The 18637-nt window shown below is 47.8% G+C and overlaps 1 protein-coding gene across 2 annotated transcripts in view; it reads right to left on the bottom strand.

Annotated features, from left to right (window-relative positions):
• Positions 1–18355, bottom strand: part of ZNF395 (zinc finger protein 395) — a 62760-nt gene extending 44405 nt beyond the window's left edge. The window contains exons 1-2 of one of the 2 annotated variants that reach the window (XM_045202372.3): positions 18098–18355; positions 17015–17082 (exon numbers count right to left, since the gene is read on the bottom strand). The gene's annotated coding sequence lies outside the window, so the exon portion shown is untranslated. Of the gene's footprint in view, positions 1–4721; positions 4855–17014; positions 17083–18097 lie in introns of those variants that run through there. The other variant, XM_024568982.4, reaches the window with a different exon arrangement.
• Between the last annotated feature and the right edge of the window lie 282 nt (positions 18356–18637).

The raw sequence follows: 18637 nt of genomic DNA, 5'->3' as shown, positions 1-18637 counted from the left end.
TGTACACTTCATGACAGAATTTAAACTGTTAGATTTGTACGTGGATGTTGGTGCCTGGCTGTGGGTTTGTTTTTCTTAGAATGTCTAATTCAAACTTGTAACCAAACCTATAAATTTCCAAAAACAATTGAGTTTTAATAAAAGTGAAACAGTCATTCATTCGACAAATATGTGAGGGCCCGCTGTGTGCAAAGCGAACCGAAAGTCTCTAGATTTGAGCAGAAGCCATAGCTTGTTCTGTCTGAGGCTGTGTCGTGAGATGCAGGCCGTCAAAAGGCACGCGTTCCCTGCAGCTCAGGGTGCATGTCTCTCCCTTTTTGCTGCAGGTACGTACTTGCACGGCATGCATTCCAGAGTTGTGCACATTAGCACGGACTCAGAGGGAACTTCCCACCGCAAATATCCATTCCCAAACACACACCCAGCACTCAGCGCCTTCACACAGAAGACAGGCTCTGTCCTAAACACACACTGCACGGCATACATATTACAAAAAGCAAGATGTACTTAGAAAGATTGTTAACTTGTTGGTTTCCAGACTTGGCCCCTCAACCCCCCACGACTACAGCTTACCCTTCCTGGAAGCTGGCCCATCCTAGAACTGTGCTTCACCTGCCTTCCTCCCTATTAAAATGTAGGCACCTTGTGCCTTTCTTCCATCAAAGTAATTAGCTTCTTGGAGAGCATCTCCCCTTAGCTTGAGGTTAAGCAAAGCAGACCCAGGCCCTGTCTCATATTACATGGACGTGCTTAAAGGTGCAGCACGAGTGTGAAATTGTCACTATCCCCTACCCCCCGATGACACTGCTCCCAGGTTTGCCCCCCTCTAACGCACTCTGTACAACTAACCCCTTTCCTCTGCTTAGAATGTAACTGCTTCCTGTGGCTTTTGTTATAACAAAGTCCCAGCATTGCTCATTAGGATCCTTCATGGTGTGGCTCCTGATTACTTCTCCAGCCACTACTAGCCCCTCTGTCTCTACCCCATTCATTCACTCTGCACTCCAGAAATGCTAACCTGAACTTTTGTCCTTTGCTTGCAGACTTTTTCTTTGCTTGATACATGCTCTTTTCTCTGCCTAGAACACTCTCCACCCCTCTCTCACCTCTTTAGCTGTATACCTCTACTCATTCTTTTCTTTTTTAAATCCTAACCCAAGGATATGTCTATTGATTTTAGAAAGAGAGAGGGGGGGAGAGAACAAACACAAACATCAGTATAAGAAAGAAACATCAACTGGTTGCCTCCCGTGTGCACCCGACTGGGGATCGAACACACAACCGCAGTATGTGCCCTGACCAGGGATCAGACCTGCACTCTTTTGGTGTATGGGATGACACTCCAACCAACTGAACGACCTGGCCATGGCCCTACTCATTCTTCAGGAGTCAGCTTAGACTGCACTTTTTCTGTCCTCCAGGATTGCACTGGGTGCCTCTCCCTCATGCCCGACAGAACCCACACTTGCCCCTGTTGCACTGTACTGAAATCACCATTCTCTTGTTCCAACTCCCCCCACCCCACCCAGGATAAACATTCTATGAAGACAATGAGCATGTCTTGTTCCCCATTGGATACCCAACATTGGCACAGTGCCTGACATAGAGTTGGCACTATAAACACTGGTTAATAATAATTGTTACTTGGACCCCGGGAACTGAGTAGAGCTATTCTATCCATGGTCCAAGTAATCAGTTTACAGCATTCCTCCGACACTCAGTGGCTTCTGGGGCTGATGGAGACTTTTTAGGCATTTATTTACAATAGGGTGAGGCCCAAGGAATGAACTGAGTCCTCAGGTTCCACCAGAGTCTCGTTTTATACCTGACCTGGCTTCCTGACCTCCAGATTCTTGTCACCAATTACCTACTTGACACCTCCACTTGGATGGAGTGCACTGGAGATCTGATAGAGATCTAATCAGATCTCAAATGCACCAGGTCCAAAACCAGACCTTTGACTTCCCTCCAAACGCTGCTTCTCCTCATCTCCATAAATGCCAATTCCATTTTTCTAGTTGCTCAAAAACCAGGCACATAGACAAACAAAAATTTGGAGTCATCTTAATTCCTTTCTTTTTCCTCTTACTTTACATCCAATGCATCAGAAAATCCTGTTGGTTCTATCGATGAAATATATCCAGAATCCAGTTACGTCCCTCCATTTCCTGCACTACTTCCTTAGCCAGACCACTATCTCTCTGCCCTAGACTTCCACAGTAGGCTCCTAACTGGTCTCCCTGCTGTTTTTGTTGCCTCCCTATACGCTAGTCAACACCATGGCAGCCAGAGTGATCCTTGTAAAACCTAAGTCACATCATATCACTACTCTGCTCAAAACCTTAAATCACTTCCCACTGCCCTCATCATAAGACCCTGCATAGCCTTGCCACCAGTCAGTTCTCTGGCCCCACTGCCCAACACTCTTCCCTGGCTTACACAGCATCAACCACACTGGCCCCCTTGCTGGTCCTTGGACAGACTTCCAACTCAGTCTTTCCAAGGCTATTCCTTTGGACTGGAATGATCTTCCTCCGCTATCCACATAATTAGCTCCATCGTTTGATTCAGGTCCCTGTTCAAATGCATCCTTTTTTAGAGAGAGGGAAGGGAGGGAGAAAGAGAGGGAGTGAAACATCAACTGGTTGCCTCTTGCAGACCCTCGATAGGGGACCTGGCCCACAACCCGGCATGTACCCGGACCAGAAATCGAACCAGTGGCCTTTCAGTTTGCAGTCCAACACTCAATCCACTGAGCCACACCAGCCAGGGCTCAAACGGATCCTTTATAAAAAAGAAATTCCCTTGCTATAGCATTGCCCTAGTCCCTGCTTTATTTTTCTTCTTAGCACTTATTACCACTGACAACCTGTCTCCATCCACTCAGCTCTAAGTTCACAAATAGAGTCTATATTTTTGTTTACTGTTGTGTCCATAGCTGCTAGAACACTAGTGGGCATTCTAGCAATCAGCAGGCATTCAAGAAATAATGAATCAAGGGTCTGCTTAGACTACCAAGAAGTTCCCCCTGAACTAGGTATCTATCCACGGCTTTCATCCGAATAATCCCTCCAGAATTTAGCTCTCCTTCAGTGAGATACCAGCTGCCTAACTGTTGGCTGCAACGCTCCTCGCCCACTTAGACTGGGGATCTACATAACCTGTACGACACACAGCGCCAAATACAGCTCCTATACCACAGAACAGACTATGAGTTTCAGATGAAAAGACTAATACTGATAATTTTGCATTTGTAGCATACTTTTTCTTTTGATGGAGAAAAATTACAATGTATCCTGGTGGACAAAAACAGGCCCAGCACCACTTGTAAGCATTTTCACTTTAGAAGGCACAAGATTCAGGAATTCTAAGAGAAAGTAGTTTGCAGATATGCCTGGGGCAACTGGAATCTCTCTCTCTGATCTACTCAATCTGTAAGGCTTTCCTGGAGAAGGTAAGGCTTTGCATTTCACGGAACAGAAAGGATTGATAGATTGCAAGTAAGTTGTTCAAAGTTTAAGGGTATCCCTGGAGTAGCTTGCTTAGATCTGCACAGCCACACTTTCAAGCAAACAAGCCCCCGCATGTGTGAAGATATTCAGAGATACACCCCAGAGCATAAACACCCAGAGCTGTGCCTACTTCCTCCTAGCTCTGAAACTCTGAATGTGAGCAAGCGTAGATATCCAAAAGAGGAAAAAATGAGCTGGTTTTAGGAACATAGACCATGGAGCCCTATGACTCTGGGGACGAAAGAATGTGTAAATCCAGGCAGGCTCTCTGCGCACATCTGGTTTTTCCTTTTATGCATCTGTGATTTCTATGACACAGGAAATCCACTCTGGAACAACCCTGTCTGCTTTCTAGTGAGCACATAAAAAATGGAGATTAAAAGTATGTTTATCTCACTGTTCAAGGCAGGAAGATTAAATCCAGAGCAGCACCATTTTGATAATGGACCAACTCCAGCCTCACCCTACACAGTGCCCCAGGGGAGGGGCTAGTAACTGAGACCAGGGGAGTGGAAGGCCAAGGAAGGAATTCCCGCACAAGCTTAGGACTATCTAGACATGACTCTCACTCTGAAGCATACCAGGTACTGAAAATACCACGTGGGGAAGACATCCATTTAGCTCAACTCAACAAATCCGGTGGGAGCGGCTCCCAGTCTAGCTGGGAGCCCTTCTCCATTAGGTTTCCACATTCTAGTCTCTATAAAAAGTCTCCTCATGGAAAGTCCTTAAAATGGACTGAAGCAGTCAGCTTGCTGGACCCTTAAGGGAGAGAACACAATGCTGTTTAAGAGATAAACATTATTAAATACAATGGAACACGACAAGAACACAGACTGTGAAAATAAAAAGAGGACAGAGTTATACCCCCAAAGGTGGGTTGGGGGAGCCTGAAGTCATTTCAGCTGCAGGTTACTAGAAAACAGATGGGGGCTACCAAAAGGGAGGGGGAGACATCAAGCAAAGGCAAAGCCACCAGTGGGAAGCAAAGAATTGGCAGAAGTGTGTACACTGTGAATGCCCACCCATGCCATCCCCTATTTTAATTCCTTGGGTCCCAATCAACACATACCTATTGCTTTTCTGCCCTGGGTTTTTTGTCACCTGACTTTGCTCTAACAGTTTGTATTCTTACGTTCCCTCCCATGGGAGTGAGATCCCGTAACCCCCCAGAGAAGGGGCTGGTGACCTTCTCTCTAGTGAACTTACCAGTTTTACTTTTGTCCAGCTGTTCATCTTCATCCACTACACACTCCGTTTTGCTCGCTAGCCCACATGAGCATTCTGCCATTGTTCTTTATTCTTCTGCAGAACCAACTGCTGCCCAAGGCGGGTGTGCCTGCCACACACCCAGACCACCCAGCTCATCCAGAATGACCCAGCCCCTGTTTATCTGCGATACGGGCGCTCCCTAGCAGAGGGAGTGGCCGTGGGGAATACGGCAGTACTTGACCACGGCAGCAGTGGGCACGGGTCAACTTGCACCCAAGGGACAGACTGTGGAATGGCAGCACCATCGAGCACCGGGAAACAGACAAGTTCCCCAGGGCCGCACCCCCATTATATGTGCCAGCCAACCGCTGCTTAGGATTGGGGCTGATCAACTGAATGGCTTCTTGACAAACAAAGTGAAAAGATGTTTTAAATGTCTATACGCCAATCAAACAAAACCCCAAATATAAAAGCCTTTTTCTAAAAGCATTTTAAATGCCACCCATCATTTTATGACAATTTCTGGCTCCTCCGAACTGAAGGGCAGGTACTGCTCCCTAGTTGTGTCAGACTTCTGCTTGTATTTGTTGTCGGCACAGTTTCCCTTGTCACAGGCTGGCCCCCTCTCCTCCCAGTGGGGTAATCAACTTCACACCACCAGTTTATAAGACACCAGCCACTGACATATACCAGTGATATTTTCCTTCCTTCCTTTCCTTTTAATTCCTTAATTCAATTTTTTATTTTTATAAAAGCCGATTATCGTATTCCAGGGTATTATTTTGCATACAGATATCATTATTGCTTTCAAGAGTTACGCTTTTAATGTATAAGCATAAATAAAAGAATTAAAAACATTTATATAAACACAGAATTAGTACTACCCATGTATAATGCGCATCCTTATTTTTCCCTCAGAAATTTGGGCAACAAAGTGCGCATCATACACGGCAAATTACGGTATACCCAGTCACCACACTATTCTCTTAACCCACAATTCACCCAGCATTAGGCCACATCCTGCCTTGATAATCCATATAATACACTGGAGTACAAACCATGTGAACTAATCAAATCCTGTTCAATGACCCTTTTGTATGCTCCACCTGGGAGCACTCTGTTTTCCCAGGACTCGCTTTAGACACGGCCAGTCTCACAATATTCTCACTTAGAAACTGCTGAATCACCAAAAGCCAAACTTTTCCATCTGACAGTATAATTGATTGCCTATCAGAACACTCCTGTGAAGCTTTAATTAATTCCTGAGGGCAAGAGAAATGGCTAGCAACCGAGTTTTCAGTCAACTTAGCACCCGAATGTGGGAGTGAGAGGTCTGCCATACACAGGCTCCAGATTTCTATCCACTCCAAGACCATTCTGGGTTGTTATTCCTGATATTTCTCTTCTTTCCTCCTAAGCCAAACTAATCACCCCGAAGAGAGTCTTTAACATTCATGAGCCAATAAGCTGCCAGGCTTCTTTGACAGGAACACTAACAGCCAAAACGACTGGAAAGTCATCACCATTGTGAGCTCGAGCGTCCACTGGCCCCATCGCCAACACGCTCACCTGCCACTTGATAAGTGAAGTTATCATTGTCACTATTTCTCCTTTGCGCAGAAAAGGTGCAGGAGGTGAGAGGCTACAGCACCTTCAGTGAGCGGAAGGGGTTGCAAATGCTGCTGGCAGACCTGTGACATCTGGGTCACACATCCAGGAGAAAACCAAATTCAATTAAAAAACGCCTTTAAAATCATGTCAGTCTTTGTTGACATTCTCTTTAAGAGGAAGCCAAGGAGGACTTTCAGCTCATCACACGCAATAAAGCTCCCCAAAATCCTCTTTCCATATTTCTGTCTCCAAAATCCTAATCCCCACCAACAGCTGTTTCTTTCCCTTTCTCCTGCTTCTCTTTTCCACTGTCCTTTACCTTGTTCTCCTTGCTTCCTGACTCCTCCTTCCCCTCTCTCTCCTCCTTCCTCAAATGGAAAAATATGGCCTGCTCCTGACTATGTCTCTTAATTTTGCCAAAGACCTAGCAGCGGACTGAGGCAGCCAAGAACCCTCCTCCTGGACGTCAGGGAGTGGCAAGGCATGGGTACCGTGCACATTAAAATATGTTTTTCTTCTCATGACAACAGTATCAGACCAGCCCCAGTCTCTCCGGTGAGTTCCCGAGGAACACACACAGGGCCGCCATGCTTTTATCTCCAGTTCTTAGATAGCTGACAAAGGATGGGAAGGCTTGTCCCACGCTGCTCTCCTTGGACCACTGACCACCTTTTGTTCGGTGCCCTGCCCAGCTGTCCGTCACTGGAATTGGTCAGGAGGAAGAAGAGTGATCTGTCAGGGACTCCACCGGTCTCTGAAATTCTGTGGCTCCAAATGCCCCTGCTCCTTCTAGTTCAATGTCCTGTCCTTCCAACTGCTGCTTTAAAAGTGACCGCTCACCTCCCATTCTTCAGCTCTAACCACCTGAGAGAATTGTTATCGGTCCCTCTCTCTTTACCATTTCACCAAAAACTTTCTAACAATCTCATCTCAAAAACCTCAATTTTTATCCTCTTCCTGATTCAGACGGTCACAGCCTCCCAAGGTGAAACGTTATCTACCTGGCTTCCAATGAGGGTCTGCTGAACTGTGTCCTGTTTATCACACAACGATATTGAGGAAAAATTGTGTTTTCTTCTGTCTACCCATTATCTGTGGGACTCACACGTGGTGTGACTCATGGGAACTAGATCACTTAAGTGATAGCTGTGGCCAGCGCCCAACTTCCATTATTTTCTGAGGGATACATAAATAACACTGTTCCAAACTTATTAGTCTGGCCTCTCTTCGGAGAGAAGTGACAGGAACTCAATTCATGGTAGCTTAAGCAAAAAATGAATTTGTTGGCTCACTTAACTGGGAAACCCAGGAGTGTGTACTGGCCGCAGACACAGCCAGCACCCAGGTTTAAACAAAGCCGTCAGCGTTTGTGCTCTAAATCTCTCATTTTGTTGCCCCTTCTTATTAGTCCCATTCTTTCCTTCTTCAAAGAAGCTCCCCACAAACGCCCCAAAAAGAGCTTTCTTCATGCACTTGGGAAAACTATTGCTGGCAGCTACCAACTCTGACATCCCAATTTAGCAACACCAGCAGAAAACAATTTTTTTCTCTCGTATTCATATATTAGTTCCAGGGAGACTCTTGACTCTTTTTAAAAGGCCCGCCCTTAAAATGCCCACTGTTGTCAGAGGGATGGCATTCTATGGCTTTGAACCTACATAAAAACCACAGGGAATAGAGGACTGATGTTCCAAAGCAATGAATAGACAGAGAAAATTACAAATGTCCACTACACGGTGGGAGGGAGAGGAGGACACCTTTTGGGATTCACTAGTGTCCCTGTGCTCTTCGACCGGCTGCGTCACTTCTGACAAGCCAGTGTGCCTTTTTGATCCTCAGCTCCTCACACATAAAATGGTTACATGGTAGTTACCAGGACAATATTAAACTGTATGTTACAGTATCTCTTTAGATACCGGATGATTTTTCAGATAATGAAAAACTGCCTTAGCTGAGGAAGGCATTGCAACAGTGCCCACGTCCTCTATTTTTATGCCAATACACGCACGAAAGCTCTGTCTCTACAAGTTAGAAAATGAAGCTCAAGAAACTGGAATGCTTTTTCCCTAAAATTAACTTATTTGTGTAACTGCGGCCACACGCAGGCACACAAAATATATGACGATACTGCAACTGAATCATTTCCTGGATTAAGAAAAGTGACAGAGCTCGCTGAGGGACGACACGCACACAGACAACCACTTCGTAAGGCAGAGGTCCCTGCGAGCACGTACGCACAGCACTGCACTCTCCTACAGGGAAAGCACTCTAGAATTAAGGAATTCAGGGCCGAAAGGGCTGCGTTTAAGCACACCCCTCACCAACTAGTGTGTGTGTTTGTGTGTGCGCGCGCGCAGGGTGGAGGCAGGAGGAGAAGGGAGCGCCAAACAGGCTAGAAAATTTAAAACACACACACACACACAGCCCCACAAAAACAACTATCCAGGGCGTCTTCATCTGGATTCTTCCAGGAACGCTGCGGCCTTGGCATCTCCGCTGCAACCCCCTCCTTCAACCCTCCTCCGCCCCACTTCTGTTCCAGCGGTTCTCAGATCCAGTCCGCGTTTTCCCTCTCGCCCTCCCGCCTCCGGGTTAAAGCTCCCCCGCCAGGAGTAAACAAGCTGTCCAAACAGGCAGCCGATAGGCCCCGCCCCCCTCCCCATTTCCTGCGCCAGCCCCAGCAACAGGCCCCGCCCTTCACGACAGGCCCCGCCCCGCTCAGCCCTGGCCGCCTGCTTTAGCCCTGGAGGCATCCGATTGCCCTGGCGGTGCCCCGGTCGGGTGCCCACTCCCCAGTTCGCCCCCAGAGCCTTCTCCCTTGGGACACCGCTCTTTCACCGCCCGCGCTCCCCAAGCCGCGCCGAGGGAGGGTGCGTGGCGCACACGTGACTCGTGTTGTGGGCGGAGCCTGCGCGGACCCTGCGGGCGGTGGCCGCGGGGAGGGCGGACCGAGGCCTCACCTCCCCAGCTCCCCGGAGCCCGCCCGGGGCCGCGGCCTGCGGGGCCCACCTCGCCCCGCCCCCCTCCTCCGGACCGGCGAGGGCCCCGCTCGGGCCCCGTGCCAGGCGAGCGCTACGCCAGGCCCCCAGATGACTTTGTCAGTGTTGCTGCGCAGCCTCCGCGCGCAGCGGGCCGCGCGACTCGCCCCTAGATCCTCCAGGTCCCACTCGCCTGAGCCTCTGAAGTTTCCTGGCCGGCTCCACAGAACCTTTCACAGTCGCTAGCCCCCCGCTGCATAAACACACCCCTTCCTGCCTCCGCCCACGGAGACGTCCTCCGGCACACACAGACCGGTATTGTACGGTCTTCCCACACCTCTCCCCTACCGCTCCGTTACCGGAATGTGAGAGGTTCCCAGGGAGCTCACCGAGCCCAACTCCCTTAACCTTTCTCGTACTTTAGTGGTGGGGAAACTTGAGGTTCGGAAAGGTGGAAAGATTTCCTATATCAGAGCCAAGAGCGGAACTCGGACCTCCTGTTGCCAGGGCCTTCTCTCTGTAGACCCCTTCCTGCAGTTCAGGGCCGGGTGGACTACCCTGAAACCAGTAGCTCCGGTCTGGATCTGGGTTATCCAGTTAACACCTTCCAGATCTTTCCCCCAGGGAAAATGTATCTGCCCATCACCTTCGGCCCGTCTCAAGGGAGCTCCAGGAAACAGATCATAGCTGGCAGAAAACCTTCACAGAGTCCAGGAAAGAGAGGCAGTTTCATCTAGAGGTTGGGAGGGGACTGTGCAGTCAGACTCTGTGAGTTCCAGCCTTCTCTCCACCTACTAGCTGTCTTGGGCAAGTCATTTGGCTTCTCTCTGCCTTCAGGTCCACATTTGTAAATCGAGGATAATGATAGAGACTATGGCATAGAGACGTGGGGATTAAATGAGTTAATATAGGTAGAGTTTAGGACAGCACTTGACATTGAATAAAGCCATCAAAGAAATCGCTCTGGGCTGGTCACTGTGCTGGGTTTCTTACTGTTCTAACCCTCTTTCCTACCATTATATGTTGCAGCCAGATGAATCTACCAGGCCAGGCTCAGCTTCGGAGGACGGACTTCAGGTGCCAGCGGATAGTAACCAGAAGGGCAGAGGGCAGGAGAGCCATGTCTGGGACATCCCCAAGTTGAGAGCAGTATAGGTGACATTTAAGCCAAGGGAAACAGGATGTGTGGCATAGTGAGAACAGAGGCAGGGAGCTTCTGAGTTCTGCCCTTGTAAGCTGTGCAAGGTGGGGTGCTGGGAAAGGGGAAAAGAACGGATTCAGAGAATGAAGTCAGCCACGGGCCAAACAGTAGTGTGGGGGGTGGGAGACAAAGGCATCTACCAGACACACTGTCAGACAAATACTCCACCAGTTCCTGACCCCATTCCTTACCCCATTCAATAAATCCCACAAATCCCCCCTCCTAAGTTTCTTCAGAGTAAGCCCTGTGTTTTAAAAAAAACCACTTTATTTTAAAACCCCTTTATTCATCCTTGAGCACCTAGCTTAGTACTTTGGGGATACATGATTAACAAATGTTTGAATGTTCTTTAAGTGAAATTATGTATGTATATCACTGAACTGGGTTTTGTGAAGAGGGTCCTAATTTTAAGAAAAGGAATCTTAGTGTTTCCATATCCAGACCCCTCACTTCTGAGTTAAAGGAAGCTATTTGCTTGGGGTTATATAGCAAGTTAGAAACAGAAGCCAAGTCTCTGCTTTTGGTCTGATATTATTTCCGTGACACCACACTGAACTTACATGCAATTGAAAGGAAAAACAAACTCCCTAAAAGCTATAGAACAAAATAAGGCAGTGTGTGGTTAAGACCTGAATGCACAGTACAAACCGGACGAGTGGCAGGAGTTGAGAGGACAGGAATCCCCAGGGACTGGAATCCCTCAGAAAATGCTCACTGCCAAGAAAGGGCCTGACCTGGTCCTGAAGGATGGGTGGGATTCAGGACTGTGGAAAGAAGAAAGAATTCCTGGCAGGGGATGTGGCTTTCCACTGAGGCCGTGGTGGATATTAAAGGGTCAGCGAGGAAACCAGTTAGGTTAGAAGAGAGGTTTGAGTTGGATCATAGTGGAAGAAATGTTAGAGGGTTAAATTGAGGTCAGATCTGGGAAAATTTCAAATACCAGGATAAGGAGTTTTGAATTTAGTCTCTGGATAATGGGGAACCCCTGAAAATAGACACTGAGCTAAGCACTGAACCAAGACAAGATACCAGGCAACTATCTGCTAGCTTGGTCTGATTTGCATCTTTTTTAGACAGTTGCTTGCCATATATGTGCATTTACTTACCCACACACAAAGGAAACCTCTACCAGCCAGCTTGTCTATATTTATTTCATCTCCAAATACCCATAAAATACCTTCCTCTGTGTGGGAACAGAGGAAGGAGAGACATCAACAGGGTTTGTGTGCCTGCTGTAGACCAGCAGGCACTTTCATCTGTGATATCTCATTTAATCCACACAGTTTTGTGGGGTGTGGGTATCGTTGCCACACTAACACCCGAGGATGGTGAGCAACTTTCCCAGATCACAGAGCTAGGAAGTGGTGGAGCCAGAATTCAAACTCAGCTTTGCCACGAAAATCTTATCTTCCAGTTGGGCCGCTGTCACAGCTCCCTAATGAGAAGATACAGGTATGATGTTCTCACTCCCAGTTTCCTTCTTAGGGAGGGACCCGGGACCCAGCTAGGCTCACGTTTCCAGGGCTTTGGCATCCTGGGTTTTCTATTCTTGTCTTTAGGAAAGGAAATTCCCATTTTGTGTCTTTAGGAACAGACAAAGCTGGGTTTGAATTCCATTTCCACCACTTAGGAGCTGGTGGCCAGAGGTGGATTTGCTCCCAAGCTAAAGAACCTTAAGCTTCAGAACCCTTCATTTGCACAGGGCCCTGGCAAGCCCTCTGCCCAGTTCTGAATCTCTATTTGTGCATTACTGTTCTTCAGGAGGGTTCCAACAAATTGTATAAGCTTCAGGCCTCCAAAAGACCTGGATCTGCCCAGACTGGATAACATCCATTGAGTTACGTTCTAAGACTTAGTTTCCCTATTTAAATAAAATCATTCTAGACTCTGGTCTACCAGCAAACATCCAGTTGACAAACAGTACTAGAGCTGCTGATTTAACTTGAAGAACTTGATCTCCCCTAACTTTACGCCTAAGGCAAAGGCTTAGAGACCCTTGGCCAAAAAGAAAAAAAAAAAAAAGAAAAAGAACTAATGAGTCTATTTATCAAGTAGTTAGAGCTAAACAATTTAATTAGTATTTATGTTCTAATAATTCAGTGGTGGTTTGCAAAACTAATGTACACGTAATTTGAAAAAGATTGATATTTTTGTTTTATTCTTAAATAAGTACAATCACTTCCTAATGAAATGTGGGCACTTGCGGGGCACTCGCTATACAACTTCTCAACCCCTGGAAGCAGATTGCCCAAAACCACCCTCGTTTCCTTTCCCCCATCAATTTTCTTCTTAACATAGCATCCACCCCACAACCCACTCCATAAAGGAAGGATGTCATCAAAAGGAATGTGATGCAATCTAATGAGGAAACTGTGGATTTCCTTTAATTAATAGCTCATGCTGCGTGCGACAGATGTCAAGTATCACTGTGTTTCCTCCAAAACTTTAAAATCTGCTGAGATGCCCCTGTGAGTTTTCTGCAGCACTGTGTGGTGCATCAGCACACACTTTGGGAACTATGGGATTAAGACGCCTGTCAGAGACTACTCAGGAAGCAAACAGAGGGCAGCAGAATTCTCCCCCAGGAGAATGGAAAAGGGGAAATACTGGTACCCTCATTTCCTGTTTTATTACTTAGCTCTTCTGGTACCTCTTCATTCTCAGCCGTGGCTATTTTCATAACATGAACAAAGCAAGGAATAATGGTGGGTGACTGGGAGGCCTGGGCTCCAGTTCCAGATCTGCCACTGGAGAGGTCTAACACCTTTCCCAAATCTCTTCCAACTTTAAATATATATCTCCACCCCCAAGCTTTCTCCTAAGAAGTCAAAGTTTTTAATGCACTTGATGTTAAGTTGGCCTCATAAGTGTGAGAAGAAAAGAACTGTTTCTTCTATTACAAGCATTCTGCATGCTAGGAAGCTGGGGAATGTGCCATCTTTAAATCAAATAAAAACCCACTTCACATCAGACAAATTTCTGCAAAGAGGGAAGAAAGAATAACAGCAGAGAGCTCTATACAAAGAGGCTTCTGGGGCGATGGAAATGTTTCATGATTTGAGTGCAAGTAACCGCGTGTGTTCAGTTAGAGAAAATTCATCAGACTAGACACTTTTGATATCCGCATCTCTCTGTATATATTTAATAATGTTTAAAAGGGGAGGGAAGCAAACTGCAGAATCAAAACAATATATAAGTTACATAAAAATATAACACAAACAATATTATGTAAAAAACCCCCTGAAGATGAATCGTAAAGGGGTGAATATGGTATATGTTTGTGGTTATGTTTTGAAATAAATTTTAAATCATTAAAAAATAAAGAAAGCTTTTTCCAGCTCTAAGGAAGCTTGAAGACTTGGGCCAGGAGGAGCTTAGCTTGTTTCTTCTGCCAGATACTGTAGGAGTTTTGTAAGGTACTCCTTTATGCCTGCTTTATGTCTTCTTCCTGCCAATTACCAAGGGTCAGATGCTAACCAGAGCAAACTCATCAAAAAAGACATTTTATTAGGATATTTTGCAGAATTAACAGAGGCAAAATCCACATTGCCCAAGAATTCGCTAAGCAACCACCTGAGCATCGAAGAGGCAGAGGCCCCCGGTCAGTCTCAGGCATTGGTGGGTTACCTGTTCTTATGGGTGATGCTAGAGCAGGGGAGCCTGGGGCCTAGGAAACAGCCGGTGGCCAGATGCCTCAGGAGAGAGCACTGGACACCTGCATCCTAGCCTTGGTGACTCAACTAGAGGGGACACCAGAGCACCTCCTCTGTAACATGATGATTACACAATAGATGTGCTCTTTACAGCTTGAAAAGCAATCACTTTGCGACTTAGTGACACGAAGATGATGAATAATGGTCTTAAGGAGACTGGAAAGAAGAATTAAACAAGCCAGCCCTGGGAAAATAGTTAAAGTGGTCTTCAAAAGCATCACAAGGCCAGAGGCCCAAATGGGGGACACAAGGTAAACATCAGTATATACAGTAATCCCCCCCTTTTCTGCGGCTTTGCTTCCTGTGGTTTCAGTTACCCACAGCTGACCACTCCGGTAAATACTAAATGGGAAATTCTAGAAATAATTCATAAGTTTAAATTGTGCATTGTTCTGAGGAGCATGATGAAATCTTGCACCGTCCTGCTCCATCCTGCTTGGGACAGGAATCATCCCTGTGTGTTACCTGCGTGTTTTCTGCCCTGTATATGCTGCCCTCCTGGCAGTAACTCAGTGGCTGTCCCGGGTCCTCAGACTGACCACTGAAGCAACCCAGAGCTTGTGTTTAAGTAACCCTTATTTTACTTAATAATAGCCCCAAAGCCACTCACAATGGTTTTATTTTATCATTAGTTATTGTTGTGAATCTCTTACTGTGCCTAATTTATAAGTACAACTTCAAGGGGAAAAAATAGTATGTACTATGTTTGGTGCTTTGCATAGTTACAGGCCTCCGCCCGGGTCTTGGAACACACCCCCCGCAGGTGAGGGGGGGCTCCTATAACTGACTTCAAAGACAAGGGCAAAACAGGAGGCTCCAGGTGCAGCAGTGGAAGGGAGGTGAATTTACTGGGCTCGGGAAGCAGGCCAGCTTAATGGAGAGAATAGGGTGAAAAACTACAAGATGATGAACTTGCAGCCAAACAGAAGTAAACACGAGAAAAGAGGTTGCTGCTGCTGTGTGTTTTGATCCCCTCAGGGCTGTGCTATGATTGTGCTGACACAGCACACGAGGGTTTAAAATGTAAGAAAAAGTGCAGATCGGATTTGCTTTCTCTTTCTCATCAGGGTCGCAAAGGCGGAAAAGAGAAAGCAAGCAACTGGTGCTACTCCTTACAGAGTATCAAGGAATTAGACCGCTTTGAGCTCCAGTTTCCTCATGGGTAAAATGAGGGCCATAATCACGCCTTCCTCAAAGGGTGGTTATGACCAAACACCCAGAGCATGCAAGCCAGTGCTCAGCAGAGTGCCTGCTGTGACATATGCTCCCAGACAGTCCCTGAGAGCCCCTTCAGACACTCAGATTCGGGATTAAATTTTTCCAGGACTGTGACTTGTCCAAGAGTCCTGAGTGCAGAAGTGCTTAGTTTTCCAGGGGATGCTTCTCTCCCCACCCCCCACTCCCCCTCATCCCCCTTATTGGCATTTAGCATTTACCTTTACTATAGTGCTTGGCCATTTAAATTTACTTTCTTCTGTGGGATGAGGCTGACAGTGAGGTCATTTGTATGCAGAGTATTTCTTTTCTCTCTGATTCATTTCATTCTCTAAGGTCCCAGTTATACGGGATCTTCAATTAAAATATATTTGACATATAATATTGTGTAAGTTTAAGACGTACATGCTGATTTGACATTTATACATTGCAGTATGATTGCCATTGTAGCATTAGCGAGCACCTCGATCACTATATATAATTATCATTTCTTCCTTTTTTTAAAAGGTTTTATTTATTTATCTTTAGAGAGAGGAAGGCAGGGAGAAAGAGAGGGAGAGAAACATCAATGTGTGGTTGCCTCTCACACATCCACCACTGCGGACCTGGCCTGCAACCCAGGCATGTGCCCTGACTGGGAGTCGAACTTGCGACCCTTGGGTTCACAGGCCGGCACACAATCCACTGAGCCCCACCAGCCGGGCATAATTACCATTCCCTTGGTGAAGTGGGAATGATTAAGATCTAAACTTGTATGTAACCAGCTCAATGTCTATAATACACTATGACTGTCGATAGTCACTACGCGGAGCATCAGAAGTCCGGGACTTCCTTGTCTCCCAGTTGCAGGTCCGCACCCTTGAACAACTCCTCCCCGACTCCCTCACTCCCCACCAGCTACCGGTAACCACCAGTTTGCTCTCTGCCTTTGCGAGTTTGGCGTTTTGAAGATTCCACATATAAGTGATACCATATAGTATTGTCTTTCTCTGACTCATCTCACGTACCATGATGTCCTCACAGTCCATTCATGTTGCCACAAATGGCAGGCATTCCTTCTTTCTCTGCCTGAATAATAATTCCTGTGTGTGTGTGCGTGTGTGAGTGTGACATCTTCTTTATCCGTTCATCTGTGGACAGGCACTTAGATTGCTACTGCAGGGGATTCTCAACAGAAATAATTATTGAACACCTACGCTTTGAGGTCTTACCGACCTAGCCCCATGGGAGCCACTGCCTCCACTACAGACAGAGGCTCCTAAGGAAACACACTGCCTGAGGCCACCACACACTGACAGAGGCTCACCCGGTGGCAGGGGAGGGCAGTGTTCCAGAAGAGAAACATCTGGCTGCATCCTCTTCCACTTTTAAGATACTAGTTGGGTGGCACTGTTCTTAAGCTTTGCAGGAATAGAAAGTGGTGGGGGCAACGGAGAAACAAGAACAGGCCAGCATCCCCAATAGTTTGAATGCCCAGGGCTAAAAAACTACGAATCTTTCTTTGCATTTGCAATGAAAGGAGGGTGGCAGAGCAGAGGTTTGGTGCGTGGAGGGAGAGGGGGGGTTACCTACTCAAGGCCGGTGTCAGTGTCCCGTCAACGTTCACAGGCGCAGTGGGACTGGCCAGCCATCCGGCGCAACTGAAAAAGTAAATACAGAGTTTCTGAAGAACAGTCTAATATGAATAACAAAGAACTTTAAAAGTATTTGTACATTTTTGGTCCGGCTATACGATGTTATCATAGAACCGTTACACGTATTTCCGATGTGTTCAAGGACATGGGGAATGTTTGTAAGACGCTACGCTCGAAGAGCAAGGTACTGAATAATGTGCACAGAATTATCACTTAGGTAAAGAAAAATATGCACAGCAACATTGCAAAATGCAATATGCAGAGTGTTTGCTTGTGGGTGGTGGAATTTTGGTGCTTTTTTTGTCTAAATATTTACAGTTTTTTGTATTTGCCGCAGTGTATGCAGTAAGCCCCTATTTCTTTGATTATTTGGTGGCAGGCAGAGGTTGGAACCGGCCTCCAACGTTCTCAGTTTCTTTCTCAGCGCTTTGAATCGGGTAAATTTCCTCTACGCCGCCTCTTAAAAGTTTTGAAGGCTTCCTGAAGGGCCTTCAGGAAGGAAGATTTGAGAGGCCGAGGCGAACAGGGAAGGGGGGTATCTGGCTCGGACTGGTTTCTGCACCTCCCCTCCCACCCCCTCCTCCCCGCGCCGCGGGGGCAGAAGAGGCAGTTCTCTCGCGTCCCAGCGGCGACTGTGGCCGGGACGCCCCCTAGCAGCGCAGCCGCTCCTGGGCTCGCCCGCCTCCTCGCGCGCCGCCCGCACCGCCCAGCCGGGCCCTGCCCCGGGGCGGGAGGCCTCGCGCCACCGCCGCGCGGCGTCTCTGGCTCTGTCCACTCCCCCGGCCTTGCGCCCGAGGCCCGGCTGCGGCCGACAAGAGCTCCGGGCGCGGAGGAGGAGAGCGAGGCCCCTCCCCGGCGCGAGGCCGGGAGGGAGGCGCGGACGTGCCGCGGCCCACGGTGCCTCCCTGCGCCACCCTCGGTCGGCCTGCTGGCAGGAATCGCGGAGGGCCCTCTCTCCCCTGACCGCCAGCCCTGCGGAGGGAACCCGGATCCCGCCCCGCGGCCGCGACGCTCGGCCTACCCGGCTGCTAACTCGGCTCCTTTGTCCCACAGTCGTGCTCAGCCAGAGGCTCCTACTCGCGTGTTGGAGCTGTGCGCGCGCGCTGGCGTTGGCGTGGGCTGTCGGGGAGGCTGCCCGGCCTCTCCCCGCGGGCGCGCTGGAGCCGGATCCTGCGGGCTGTCCCAGAGCCGTTTGGATCGTCAGGGCTTGCTCAGTACTAGGCACCAGACCAGATCTGATGTTGGCGCTTGCTCGTCAACTGGCTTTCTGCCTCTGCTTTCCTCCAGTCCAAGGCTAAGTCTGACTCACCAGAGGCCTTGAACTCATCTTTCCCTTCTTCTGCAAATCTCCAGCAGTTTCGGTAATCCCCTCCCACCTCTGCCGTCTGCCAACACATATGCCCGGTTACTTGTGAACTCTACTTTGCCACTGGGACAAGATATTAGCCTCTGTCACTGTGGCCAATATTCCCAAAGGAAAGAAGAGTTTACAATGGTTCCATCACCCAGAACCAGCTGCATAATGTGCAGGGTCCAGTGCGAAATGAAGACGCAGGACCTC

Source organism: Desmodus rotundus, chromosome 9, assembly GCF_022682495.2.
Source record: "Desmodus rotundus isolate HL8 chromosome 9, HLdesRot8A.1, whole genome shotgun sequence".
Lineage (NCBI taxonomy): Eukaryota > Metazoa > Chordata > Mammalia > Chiroptera > Phyllostomidae > Desmodus > Desmodus rotundus.
The sequence above is the reverse complement of the archived record's forward strand: the minus strand, read 5'-3'. Positions and strand labels throughout refer to the sequence as shown.